Source organism: Triturus cristatus, chromosome 8 (genome assembly GCF_964204655.1).
Source record: "Triturus cristatus chromosome 8, aTriCri1.1, whole genome shotgun sequence".
In the NCBI taxonomy this organism is placed as follows: Eukaryota; Metazoa; Chordata; class Amphibia; order Caudata; family Salamandridae; genus Triturus; species Triturus cristatus.
The window spans coordinates 520,644,695-520,658,416 of record NC_140591.1 but is presented as its reverse complement, the minus strand read 5'-3'; positions in this window follow the sequence as shown (position 1 = coordinate 520,658,416).

The window sequence follows — 13,722 nt, the reverse complement described above, 5'->3', positions numbered from 1 at the left end:
TTCTCATTTCTCCTGTTAGCGACAAAAAAAATATTTTGAGATCTAAATCTAAAACTTACTTATCTTTGTGAAGTGCAGTTCTATCCACTTGTGCAACTATTGGTACCTTATTAACAACACCATTAGTAAAATGGTACAACACATCCTACACCCAAAGCAAAAATGTTATATCTATTTTTAGGACTGTCCATATCCACTATGGTATCTAAGTTAACCTATAAATGAAATCTATTAAATATGTACCGTATGTACAAAGTGTGTTTTCACACTCGAATGACTTTCTGTCCTTTGTCCCTTCTTTTATTTTAACCACTTGGAAATGGTTCATGAAAAGTCGTCTTTGTCTTGTGTGCTAAAACCCATAAGTGTTTTCTGTAACACTGTTAGGGTGGCCTCAAGTCGTTTTCTTTGTCCTGCTCACTGTCATTGTCATTGTCCCTTTCCTTTCTTAAATCTACTTCTTCTATCTTTTGTAAGACTATGTAAGTCCACTCAGGTGGCCTGTTCAATCTCTCCTGTGCTAACTTGTTCGTCATTTCAGAGATCTGATCTTCAAGAGCTGTTGTTCCTTTTCTCACTATCTTATACTTGAGTCTCTTTATTCCGTTTGGCCACATGTGTGAATCATCCTTCTCCATAGGTTCACAGTCTTTGTTCAGAATTTCCTGATCATCCGTTTCTTCTCTAATGTCAGACAAGATAACTGTCAGGATTTCTGAACTTTCTTCCCCCTTGCTTTCAGTCTCTGTGTCTGCTTGTATTTCACTTCCTCTTATCTTGAACTGTATGATTTCTGAGTCTTCTGTTCTCTCTTTTTCATGTACTTGCCTCTGCTCTTTACTTTGTTTCTGTCCTAGTTCGGCAGTACCATCTAAATCATTGTCAGGTGAAAAATCATTGAGTCTTACACCTTGCTGTACACTTGCAGAGTCTGTTGATCTAGTTTCACCAGTTTCACAGTCTGCTTCTCTTCTGTTAACAGCTTCTGGTTGCTCAGCACCTGATTCTGAACTGGTATCCGAAATCTGCAGTCTATTTCTCAGTGGCCTATCTTGTGGATCAGGTACTTATGCTTCTCTCATTGCTCGTCCCACTAGTATCTTGTACGGATCTAAACCTGTCCTTCTGTCAGGTGTACTTCTCATGGTTATTGGAACTAGGGGCAAAGCTTCCGGCTATTTTAAGTCAGTGGAATCACACTTTTTTTGCTAATTTGACTTTCATTGCGCTATTCACTTGCTCACCAACTCCAGAAACATCTGGACAATAGGCACACTGCAGTTTCTGTTTAGTCCTCAGTATTTCACAGGTCAGACTGATAACTTCGTTGGCTAAATGAGTTTCCCTATCTGTGTGTGCCTGTCCATGATACATGCGTGCAAAATGGGTAAACATACTGTCGGGCATAACAGCTCTTTCTTGATCTTGGTAAACTCAAACATCATCCCTTCTTTTTGTGTGCAACCTTCTTTTACCCATGTTTCCTTTTCCTCATCGCTTGCCTGATCCTGCAACTGCCTCACTTCTTTCCATGTTTCTACTGTATTAGTAAGCATGAGATATTGTGAAAAAGTGTCTTCCTGCGCCCGTGCCTGATTCAAAGAACAATTCTGTTTTGTGCAATAATTTGCCGATTCATCTACAGACCAATTCCCTCTGGCAATATAGTCAGTTTCACATTTGTGAGCATCAGTACATGCTCATGATCCCCTATCAACTATTAGTTTCTTCTTCTTTCTCCACCTGCGTCTCCATTTCTCAACATCCCTCCTTTTTCTCAATGAGCAAGCAAAAACTTCTCATTCTGCTTATTATTTTCCTCAACTAAATCTGGTGGTTTCTTTTTCTTATCCAGTTTCCCAGCTAGGTCTGGTGGTTTCTTTTTCTTCTCATGTTTTCTTGTGCACTTGTCTCCTAATTTCTCAAACCCATTGCATTTAGAAATATATTTTGTTTCTGCAGCGTACAATTGTATTCCTGAAGAACTCATTGTCTCATTTGCCTCTTCATTCATGTGTACTCTGAAGCTTTTCTGAAATGGAAAATTTCCTGAAACATTAATTTCATATTTTTGAGCCAAATCAGTCAATCTACCATGTGTAGTTACTGCACATGTATTTGTTTCCTTACTCAGGGAAATTAATTCTTCCTCCTGACACTGGTTCATATTTTCATGATTTAAATAGCAAGGACTGTTAATTTCTTCATGCTCAAATGTTGAATTTAAAACACTAACACCCTTATGCATCAAGCCAAAATCCAGTCGGTAAAATACCGATTCGTTAATAGCTCCCGGTATTGCGTGAAAAATACCCAATCCCAATGCATCAACCCAAAACCCGAGCAAATAACGATTCGCTAAATAAATAACCTCGAACATACCGAATCGCTAATACCCAAAATGCTAATTTACCGAATCGCTATATACCGAATTAGCAATTACCGAAATCACTATTAGCTCCCGGAAATTGCCAATAGCAAATAACGAATCGCACCCCAATGCAACAAAACTCGCTAATAACGAAAATCCCAAAAATCGCTATTTTGCCAGAGCTAAATAAGGGGAATCAAAACCTGGAGGTAAAGTTACAAAAAAAAAAAAAGATGAGGATAAATTCTTCCTACATGTGCAAATGATTGAGGCAATCACTAAACCCTTAAATGTGGCCCAGGAGACCCTGTTGGCTCCCACAAAATGGCTGCCCTCTACGTGCTTGCAAAGAGGATGCGGATCAATGCAGCAGGACAGCGCAGGAGAAGGGTCCAGGAGCGAGTGTTCAGACTGCGCATAACCTTGCTCGGCCAGAATGAGGACGAGGTGTACCAGAAGTATCGCCTCAATCGCGCTATGATCATGCGCCTGATTGCAGACCTGGAACCATTACTGCAGCACCAGACACACAGGACAAATGCTATCCCTGCGCACGTTCAGGTCCTATGCAGCCTGCACCTACTGGCCTCAGGGAGTTTCCAGGGGGTAATTGCGGTGGCCGGAGGTGTTTCGCAAAGCGCACTGTCACGCTTCTTCAAGAAATTCCTAGATGCCATGCTGACAATGCTCCACACACACATCAGCTTCCCCACAAAACCACAGCAGTTGGACCGCACCAAACAGGCATTCTACCAGGTGGCACAATTTCCACATGTGATTGGATGCATCGACTGCACGCATATCCCCATATGTCCTCCGTCAGCAAATGAGTACCTATTCCGGAACCGCAAGTCATACCACTCGATCAACGTGCAGGTTGTGTGCGATGCCAACAACATCATAACGGACCTAGTGGCACAATTCCCAGGGAGCACACACGACTCATACATCTTCCGCAACAGTGGAATGCACAGGCGACTAATCAATGGAGAATTCGGAGAGGGACTCCTGTTAGGTACGTAGAAATACGCTTCCCCACACCAACACCACACATGTATGTACATCACCAATGCTAAGTCTATGCTTCTATCTTCTAGGTGACAGTGCTTACGCCCTGCGGGAATACATACTCACCCCATACCTAAATCCAGCAACCCCGCAGGAACATCGCTACAACGCTGCACACATCAGCACGAGGAATGTGATAGAGCGGACTTTTGGGATTCTCAAGAGCCGCTTCCGTATCCTCCACAAGACTGGCGGCGCCATGCTATACCAACCAGACACATGCTGTCGAATAATTGCTGTATGTGCAATGCTGCACAACATTGCCACCAGAAGGGGGATACCCATGGAGGTGGACAGGGATGACGACCACCAGGCTGACCAACCACCCGCCCAACGACGACAGGCACACATCCCAAACACAGCAGAGGGCCATAGGAGGCGGACATACATAATGCAAAATCATTTTTGACCCTGGGTAAAATGAGACATTACAAGTTGGTGTTGGGTGCAACTGTTTAATGCACAGTAGCACTGAGGATTGTGCAACAGAACTAGCATTGTGAATCATGCTCCGATTGCATACATGTAAATAAAAGGTGCCTTAAAGTCAGGCCTGTGCAAACACAATAATTGGATGGCCATGGTTGCTCCACCATGGACCTGCAGCATTCTAGTGGCGCTTGCCACGTACACCAAGCCTCCGCTCAGGTGCATCCAAAGCCTCACCACGGCCTGTCCCCGTGGAGGCACGCGAACTGCGGCGCCTGGTGCTGGCCTCTGCCAGTGACACGCTGCTGACACTGGAGGCAGCCTCACTGGTGTCATCCCCTCCCAATGCTGCAGCACTGCATGTGCTGCTCTGAAGTTGTTCCACAGCAGTGGTGATGTGTCCCAGTGACTTGGCCACATCACCACAGAAGTGCCCAAGGTCCACCTGCAGGGAGACTGTGCGGCGTGCCAACACAGCGGTGCAGTTGCTGTGCCGTTGTATGGCCTTGGTAGCGGCGGCGGAACGCAACATTAGCTGCCGGTTACTCCTCCTCTGGGACTCATGGCCCTCCCTGATGGCACGGGTGAGCTCACGTACCTCCTCCCTGAGCTGAGCATTGCCATCAGCAACCGCAGTGGTCTGGTCCCTGACCGCCGTGCCCATGTCCCTGACCGCGGAGCCCATGTCGGTGACTGCTGCAGTCATGGCGCGCATCTCCCTCGCTAGGCGCACGATATTGCAGCTGATGCTAGCCACATGTCTTCCCTGCAGGTTCTGTGTACGCAGCATCCTCTCCTCGATTGCAGAGGTTGTTGGGACATCCTGGTCTGCTGAGGAGACGGAACTGCGACGGGCCCTGTGACGCCGTGCGTGTCTTGAGCCTCCAGGTGGTGCAGCAGGTGGTGTGGATGTGCGCTGCGTGGGTGCCAATTGCGGGGGGGGGGGTTGCCATCTCCTGCAAGGGCCCAACTTGGTGCCTGTGCCTCTGCGGTATTGTGGCTGTACTAGCTGCAGGCTGTTTTGCTGGTGCCGTTGCTTGTGGCGCAGGTGCTGGTGCCTTGGCTTGTGGCACTGGTGCTGGTGCCGTTGATTGTGGCGCTGGTGGAGGTGGTGCTGGTGGGGTGGCAGGTGTTGGCGGTGCGTGCGCATCCTGCGCTGTCTCCTGGTCTGACTCCACGGGTGTCTCAGAAATGATCAGCTGGTCGCTGTCGTCAGAGTCCCCAGGTGATGCATCTGTGTGTGAAACAGTGCATGATTAGTGGGATGATTACACCTACATAGTGTTGTACCCATTAATGTCCCTCTGTGGTCCAACAAATGAACAGTCTACAGCCATGTACAAAATATGTGGTGTATGCTCATTGGATTTACACCTGTACATGCACTCTGGGCTGACTAGACTACAACTCCCAAGATGCAGTAGTGTCATGTGTGGAGCTGTCTGTGCCAGAGCTGCAGACACAGTGAGATTGGGCTGGGGGCATGGGTATGGATTTACGCTATGCTGGGTGTGGCACAGGCATGCATCTTACCTTGGGCACTTGTGGCTGCGCCGGACGTGTCCATCTGGGTCACCCCCACGATGGCTTCCCGCTCTATCGTCCCTTCCACAAGGTCCTCCAGGGCTGTGTTGGATGGTGCAGTGGATGTTCCGCCTCCAGTCCTTCTTGCCTCCCGGAGCCTCTCAGCAATCCTCTCTTTGGCGCGCTTCCGCAGGTCATACCAACGTTTTTTAAGGTCGTCGATGCTGCGGGTAGTGACGCCAACCGCATTGACCCTCTCACGGATGCGCTGCCAGATGCGCCGCTTCTCTGTCTCAGGCACCTTGAGGGACAGCTTGCCAAAGAGGCGGTCGTGTTTGCTGGACACTCCCTCGATGAGGTACTCCAGCTCCCTGTCCGAAAACTTCTTCTTGCGCTTGCGTGCAGATTCTGCGCAGGATGGCACTTCCTGCGACATGATGGATGTCTGATGTGAATGGCAGAATCTGTGTGGCCTCACTCTGCACAGCCTGTCCTTCTTTCCAGCTCCTGTCTGCTCCTCTGTCGAGGCTATGTGGGTGGGGCAGCAGTATTTCCTGGTTGGTGATGTCATCAGCCCGTTCCCGGAGCGACGCGGCAATTTGCGATTTCGCTATTACCGATTCGGTAATAGCTAACTCGGTATTACCGAACTCGCTATTAGCCAAATCGGTATTACCGAACTCGCTATTTGCTAGTGAGGCCGTTTGCGTGCCCCGCTATTAAGGAATCGGTAAATTTAGCGATTTTTAAGGAATCGCTAAATTTCACCGAATCTGTTGATGCATGCCAATTACCGATTCCTTAATGGCGATTCCTTATTTTTCGCTATTAAGGAATCGGTATTAGTTTGGTTGATGCATATGCCCCTAAGCTGTTTCTCTTTTTCAGGCTCTGGGTTAATTTGTTCCCCCATGCTTTCTATCTTTTTAATTACCGCTGCTTCCTCAAACCATGTTTGAAAAATCCCATCTCCAAATATATTTATTTTATACTGGGCTGTGAGTGCTGTAAACACCATTTCTCCCTCATCTTTCATTGCTTGGACTGTCTGGGGTAGTTTCTGTTCAATAATCTGTGAATTCTGAGATTCCAAAGTAAACCCTGACATATTTACTCCTTCTACAGCTGTTTGAATCTTTTGAGTAGGGACCATATTAATTTGGACAGTCATAATTTGTCTAGGCACTGTCTGTGCATCTGCAGCTTGTAGTTTTTGCACGGAATCAGTCACATTTAAAGCAGTAACACCTGGAGGTATCACTGTCAGTGCTGAATCAACAGGTAGTGGGTCAATCTGAAATGTCTGCACATTTCTCTCATTCTGTATTTCTCTTTGTTCAACAGAAGCAGTAGCCACTGTAGTACTTACTGGTACAATATTTTCTGTATTTTTAATGGGAACCACATAAAGTGGCGGACACTCAGTTAACAATACATCCATTATTTCATCCCCTGAATCATTATTTATTTGAGGCTTTTTGTCATCATTAATTCCCTTCTCCTGCATCTGGTGCTTTACCTTTTTATCCTCACTTTTTCAAACAGAAATTTCAGAATCTATATTCATCGGGACTGTTAAAGCTTCCATAATCATAGGCAGCTCTTTCAATTTTTCAGACAATTTTCGTGTCCTGACTGCTAACTCATTTTCTTCTTCTTCATGATTTGACCTATTTATCACTTGGGTTTCTTGCCAAATAATCGTACTGCTCATTGGAAGGAGTTCTGGCTTCGTTACTGTACTATTAATTTGAACAGATTCCCGTCTATTTATTGCACTATTCCCTATGGGGACTGGAACAGTTTGGAAAACTTTTGTAGTTTCTGCTGGCAGTGCCTTTGGCACCACTGTCGCAAGCTCCCCTTGATATGGAGGTGGTCTGTTACCCAGAATGTCATCCAGCAACTCATCTTTAGTATCACTACCTACAGCCTGAAATTTGAACATGCTTCGTTTCCTCTTTCTTTTCACCTCCTGTAGATCCTCCCATACTCCTGACAGGAAACAAATCATTTGCTACATCCACCGGTTGCCATGTACATATTCTGTCCTCAATATTCTCATTCCGATATTTATCCAAACCAAAATCATAACCTCTTCCTGATCTGTGGCGTCCTATCTCATACACTGCATCTTCCCAATCCATTAATGCTTCAAATTGCATAGGTCTAGGTTTAGGCTCAAGTTTCCCCATTGTTTCTCTCAAATTTCTCAAAACCACTAAATTAAATGAACCATGTTCCGGAAATGCTAAGACTTCATCAACTTTTGTATACTTTGCCCAATTGTTCAACTAAATACATGTATGATATCCGTATTTCGCAACCATGAAGGATGCGGGCGATTTTGGTGGGGGAAGCAACTGTCCCTCTCTAGTTACAATCGGTTTGTCCTTTTTAAATAAACTCTTGATCTTTCCAAACCAGGGCTTTTTCTCTTTTTCTGGTGGATCGTAATACATCATTTTGTCTTCCGTGTATCGCTAGATTTTCCCTACGACTATTCTGTTGTTTTAACCAATCATAGCTCGACCCACACTAACGCACCAATCCGGAACGTCTACGTCACCCTGTAATTCTCCAATCTCAGTGCGCATACACTAACGCACCAATCAGGAGCGTCTACGTTTCTTACTGACTAGCCAATCCCAGCGCGGTCTTTCTGACGTCAGCTTTTCTCGCTACTCCTGCTTCTGCTGACCCCTCCTTTACAAAATTTATCAGCAAACTTTCTTACGTTCTTTCTGACTCACAAATCTGTTAGTAACGACATAAAAACGCCACCATTATCTGTTTCGCTAACAAAAGAATAGTTAATGACCTTTCTTACAAGAATTCCGTCTTTCCCAAGAGCAGCGCTTACCTCTGCCCTACTACGGAATTGTTATTTCCGTTGATAAAGTAGCACATCCCTCTACTTTACCCTTCTAGCAAGCATTAGCTAACCGTTTCTCCAGAATTAAGACACCTAGTTGGAGACGCTGTGCTCCTGAGAAATAAAACCAGAGTTTCACAAGTAACCTGAATGCTATTTCATTCACGCACTTTCATACAGAAAATGTAGTTCATTTACACATAATTCTGTCTTTCCCGAGAGCAGCGAACAGTCTGCCCTACTACAGAATTATGACACTCGTTAATAAAGTAGCACTTCCCTCTACTTTATCCTTCTAGTAAGCTTAGGGAACACCTATTACCTTTCCAATGATAAGCGTAATCAGAGTGCCTTTTGGACTCCTGGTACCTAAGACCAAAATTTCACAGGTGACCTTCGCTACCATACACTTCTCTCATACAGAAAATGTCCCTAATGGCAACACACGCCAATGTTACCGAATCGAACCCAGACAATGCGTCGTGCAACTCCAATGGCCACACGTTTTCCCCGTGTACCTACAGGGCAACAACAATTCCGTCTTTCCCGAGAGCAGCGCTTACCTCTGCTCTACTACGGAACCGTAACAAACTTCCGACTTCCTACATCCCAGAAGCCGTCAAACAACATAGAACTCAATGCGACTCAACATAGAGTGTTAATACATAAACCAATACTTTCACACAATCAATAATCAATAAGCAATTTACAAGCAATAATCGCCAAACCAAAACAATAAAAACCATAACTCTGCTACCAGAAAAACTGATCAAGCGCGAGACTGTGAGGAAATGGGGAACAACATTTAAAGATACCTTCCCTGCGTCGCAGACCCGACGTCACACTAGCTCATTCACAAACACAGTCATTGGTGGGGCCCATAACACCAACACTCACACGTCTCTCTCACTGCCTCTGCACACACAGGAGGGATGAGTAATTCAAGCGCTGGACATGTGAGGGGAATACCTTAAAAACCTATACGGAGAGAAAAGTTATTTTACAAATTATACATTGACATCCTTTGCCTACAGATGCCTAATCTCAAACATCAAGGCACTCCTCCCACTTGGTCGAATGGACCAATTTAGTTGGATTGGTTGATGGTGATTTAGAACCAGTTAAAACACATTTTAAGATTCAGAATCCTTATCTTTCTTAATGAAAAACCACAAACTCATTCATTCTCGTTAATCAATAATGGTTTATCTAAATTTTCATAATGATTATTTTTTGCATTTGTCTCGTCAAAGTTTAGATATTAGATCAATCCAAATAAATTGCAGAACATCATATTTACCTAATCTGGCTATTTGAAGTCCTCTAATTCATTGGCTCTGCATAACCAAATTTTGTTGTAAATTGTCTGAAAAGCAGGTCAAAGCTTAACCCCTTCGATGCGTATGACGGAGCGGTTCCGTCATCGCGCTGTGCGCATGACTGAACCGCTCCGTCATGGCCCCGCCCGCGCCCGGAACCTTCAGCACAGCGCGGTAATCCGTGCTGAAGGGGTTAAAGTGCTCTGCTCAGCACGCTACAGTCCCAATTTATCAAAGGACCAGAAGCCGTGCAAGCATCTATCATAGCCCGTAGATTTTGGAAAAGTTCGCAGTCATCAAACGATCGGGCAGCATCTGGATCATCAGAAAAAAAACGTCACAGCGAACGTGGCATCCGCTGTTGCTGCTGTAGGTAGGGGTAGGTAGTTTCCCTCCTTATTCTACTAGCCTTTTATAATAAAACAAATCAAAGAAGATACAAATTTAAACTTTAGAGCAGTCGTGATTTGCTAGTTGAGATTGTACGACCACTGTCCCAAGATTTTCAGCACAGTCCGAGGGGTGAGGTCATTGGTTAACGAAGTATCGGCTTGTTCCGGTTTACTGTAAGGATGATTGTTCCCCTTTCTTGGCGAAAATCCCCTTTGCCATCCTTGACCATGGACAGTCAGTGCAGAGGTCGCTGCGAGGTTTAGGAGCTTTCTTGCACATGCGCAGCTCACTCCGCGCCTCATGAAACAATGGCCACTTTGTCGTGTGGTGACAGCGGCCATCTTTGATTTAGGCCCAAACGCCAACTTAAGGGAAACAAACACAAAAGAATAATTAATTCATGGTGGAATTGGTGATCCTAATGTTAACCCCTTGCTAATCCCTCTATTTGCTTGTATTTATCTAGCATATAGCGACATTCAAAGCCATTATATTCACCTTTTCGATCCAATCAGGAACGCAAACATCACAAAGCAACATATATCATACAATATTCTATTACCACATATACTATTGTTAATATGCGTACAGATTTTTATTATAAGAGTTATTTAGCCATGCAATTAGCAAATCCCATGTGTAGTTTAGTATTAATAATGTTGATTAGTAAACATGCAATACTTGTTTAATAATATTATAATTAGTAGATTATTTAATTAGTATTTTCATGCAGAAATAGAGGAGGTATACACAATTTTGCACTACCTGCTCCATCAAAATACGAAGGTATTAGACAAGGCCCATGTGGCTGCCCTCCATATTTCTATTTTTGAAACCCCTTTCTTCTGCCCAAGAGGATGCACTACCCCTGGCTGATCTGCCCACAATGCAGAAAGAAACCTCCTTATAAGCCTTGGAATAAGTAGAGATAATAGCTGGTCTGATCCGGTGACTAATGGCATCTATAGAAGGCTTATGTCCATTATCATTAAATTCAAAAGTCACCATGATATTAATACTGCACTATCAACATCTAATAGATGCAGACTCCTTTCTACTTGAGTAGATGGAGTAGGGAAAACGTTGTGAGGACAAGTTAGGTCCGAAGGAAGGACCAGGTCTAAAAACAAATATGTCTTCACAACCTCTCATATATGATTCATCTATTAACCTAAGCCTTCTGGTTGATGTTATTGCCAACAAAAAGCCATCTTGGACGAAATGAAAGTAAAAGGAACAGAAAGTAAGGACTCCAAAGGAATCTCTTGTACATTATTCAGCATGAATGGCAGTTCCCAAGACAGACTCAGGGGATGGACAATGGGTCTATGTGATGGATGACAGCTTGGCCTTAAGTGATGAAACAAACAAACCCAGACAGCCCATCCTTAAGAACTCCAAACTTCAAAAGGATCACTTTTATCGGGATTTAGGGATTTTTTCATCACACCAATTGGAAAATGACTTCCAGATTCTCCATTGGAAGCTAAAATGGATGATGTCCTGTTTTGCTGAATCAATTCTGCAATCTCTGATGAGCAACCCAAATTCTGAATGTTTCCCCTTTCAGAAGCCAAGCTGTAAGAAGAAGCTTCATGAGGGTAAAAACTGGCAAATCAATCAATCAATCAATCAGGGAATTGAAAGGGCGCTACTCACCCGTGAGGGTCTCAAGGCGCTGAGTGGGGCGGGGGTCTTCCTGAAGGTGTTCAGGGAGGGGGCGTGTCTGATGTCTGCCGGTAGCTCGTTCCAGGTCTTGGCTGCAATGTGAGAGAAGGATCTTCTGCCTGCTCTGGCTCTGTGGATGCGCGGGGTTTCGGACAGTGTGAGGTTGAAAGATCAGAGGCTTCTTTTGGGTAGGTGGAAGTTGATTCTGTCATTCAGGTATTTGGGTCTGTTGTTGTGTAGGCATTTGTAGGCGTGATTGAGGATTTTGAACATGACTCTTTTCTCCACGGGGAGCCTGTGAAGACTTCGTAGGTGTTGGCTGATGTGTTCGTGTCGGGGATGCCGAGGATGAGTCTGGAGGCGGTGTTCTGTATTGTCTGGAGTTTGCAGAGTGGGGACTTGTTGATGAAGGTGTAGAGTGTATTTCCATAGTCCAGTCTGCTGGTGATGAGTGCATGGGTGACTGTCTTCCTTGACTCAGGGGGGATCCACTTGAAGGTCTTGCGGAGGATGCAGAGGGTGTTAAAGCAGCTGGAGGTGACGGCGTTGACCTGTCGGTTCATGGTAAGTGATGAGTCGAGTACGATGCTGAGGTTCTTGGTGTGGTCTAAGGGGGTAGGTGGGCTTCCGAGGGCAGTCGGCCACCAGGTGCTGTCCCATGCAGAAGGGGTGGTACCGAGGACGAGGACTTCTGTCTTCTCGGCGTTGAGCTTCAGGCAGCTGTTGATCATCCAGACTGTGACGTCTTGCATTCCTTTCTGGAAGTTGAGTTTAGCAGTGGTGGGGTGTTTGGTGAGGGAGAGGATGAGCTGGGTGTCGTCGGCAAATCTGCTCACTGCAGAGGAGAGGGGGGCATTGGAAAATGAACTGGTTCTGCCGTTGCTAGCTTCAGAAGAAGTGGAAACCACTGCCTCCTTGGTTAAAAAGGCACAATCAAGAGAACTTCTACCCTGTTTTCCTTTATTATTTGAGAACCCTTGAAGTTGAGGAACTTAAGAGTATGCATAGAGAAAGACACCTGTGCCTCCTGAGACCTTGCCCTGGTACAGAATGTGGTCAGCAGGGCATCCTTCTCAGATGCAAATGGGTCCAGCTACAGATTCTCCACCTGACAAATCAGAGTCTGAAATTGTTAATGTATTCCACTAGTCACCAAGGCAGGTCTTGTTTGATCAGAAGATAAATTGGAATTTTGACTGTCAAGCCCATAGTTGGTAAATATCATAACTTTAGAATGTGACAGAATAATGGCTTCATATGCAAGCAGGCCCACAGAACTACGGCCAAGACAAACCTCTGAACTCAAATCCACATGTCTGCCTGATCCCAATCCTTTGTCAAAAGAGAAACAAGACTTGATTTGGGTATTGCTACCGATTCAGGGGCAACGGCACCCTACCCATATCTGTCCCGAATCTCACCCTGATAAACAGGCAATCTTTGAACAGGTGTTGGGCTTGATTTACTCAGTTTTAGAAGAAATCCAAAGTCTTTTGCCATTTGGCATACCACCTCCCTTTTTTCTGAGCCTTAAGGAAAGAGGAAGCAGAAAGTAGAATAATTTCTAGGTATGAAAACAAATGAATGTTAATTGTAATACAGCTATTAAAGCAACCAGTACCAGGGACTTGAAGGTAGGCATCCTGTAAGTATTTTGCTGTTTAGAAATCTCCTGGATTGATCAGTAAAATTACCATCTGTAGAGACATCATTTTGAACTTTGTCTTTTGAACAAACTGATTTACCATTTCAAGTCGAAAACTAGTCTGATCCCTGCAGAAGGGGATCAGACTATAAACAGAATTGGGTACACTCCTAAACCCCCATGATGTTTGAACTGTCTTTTTCTGAAAAACAGCTTGCACTTCATTCATCAGGTTCTTTCTCTTCTCCGGATCCTTGACTAACAGGTGATTTGAGCATAAAATTCTGAAGGACATTACCAAAAGTCTATTTTCATTTCTACTGGAATAGTTTCCAAAACCCACTGATCTTTCATTTGCTTCTAACAGACTCTGGCAAACTTTAACAAACAACCTCCCGCCAGATTCCGATTCTTGACATACTCATCGCTT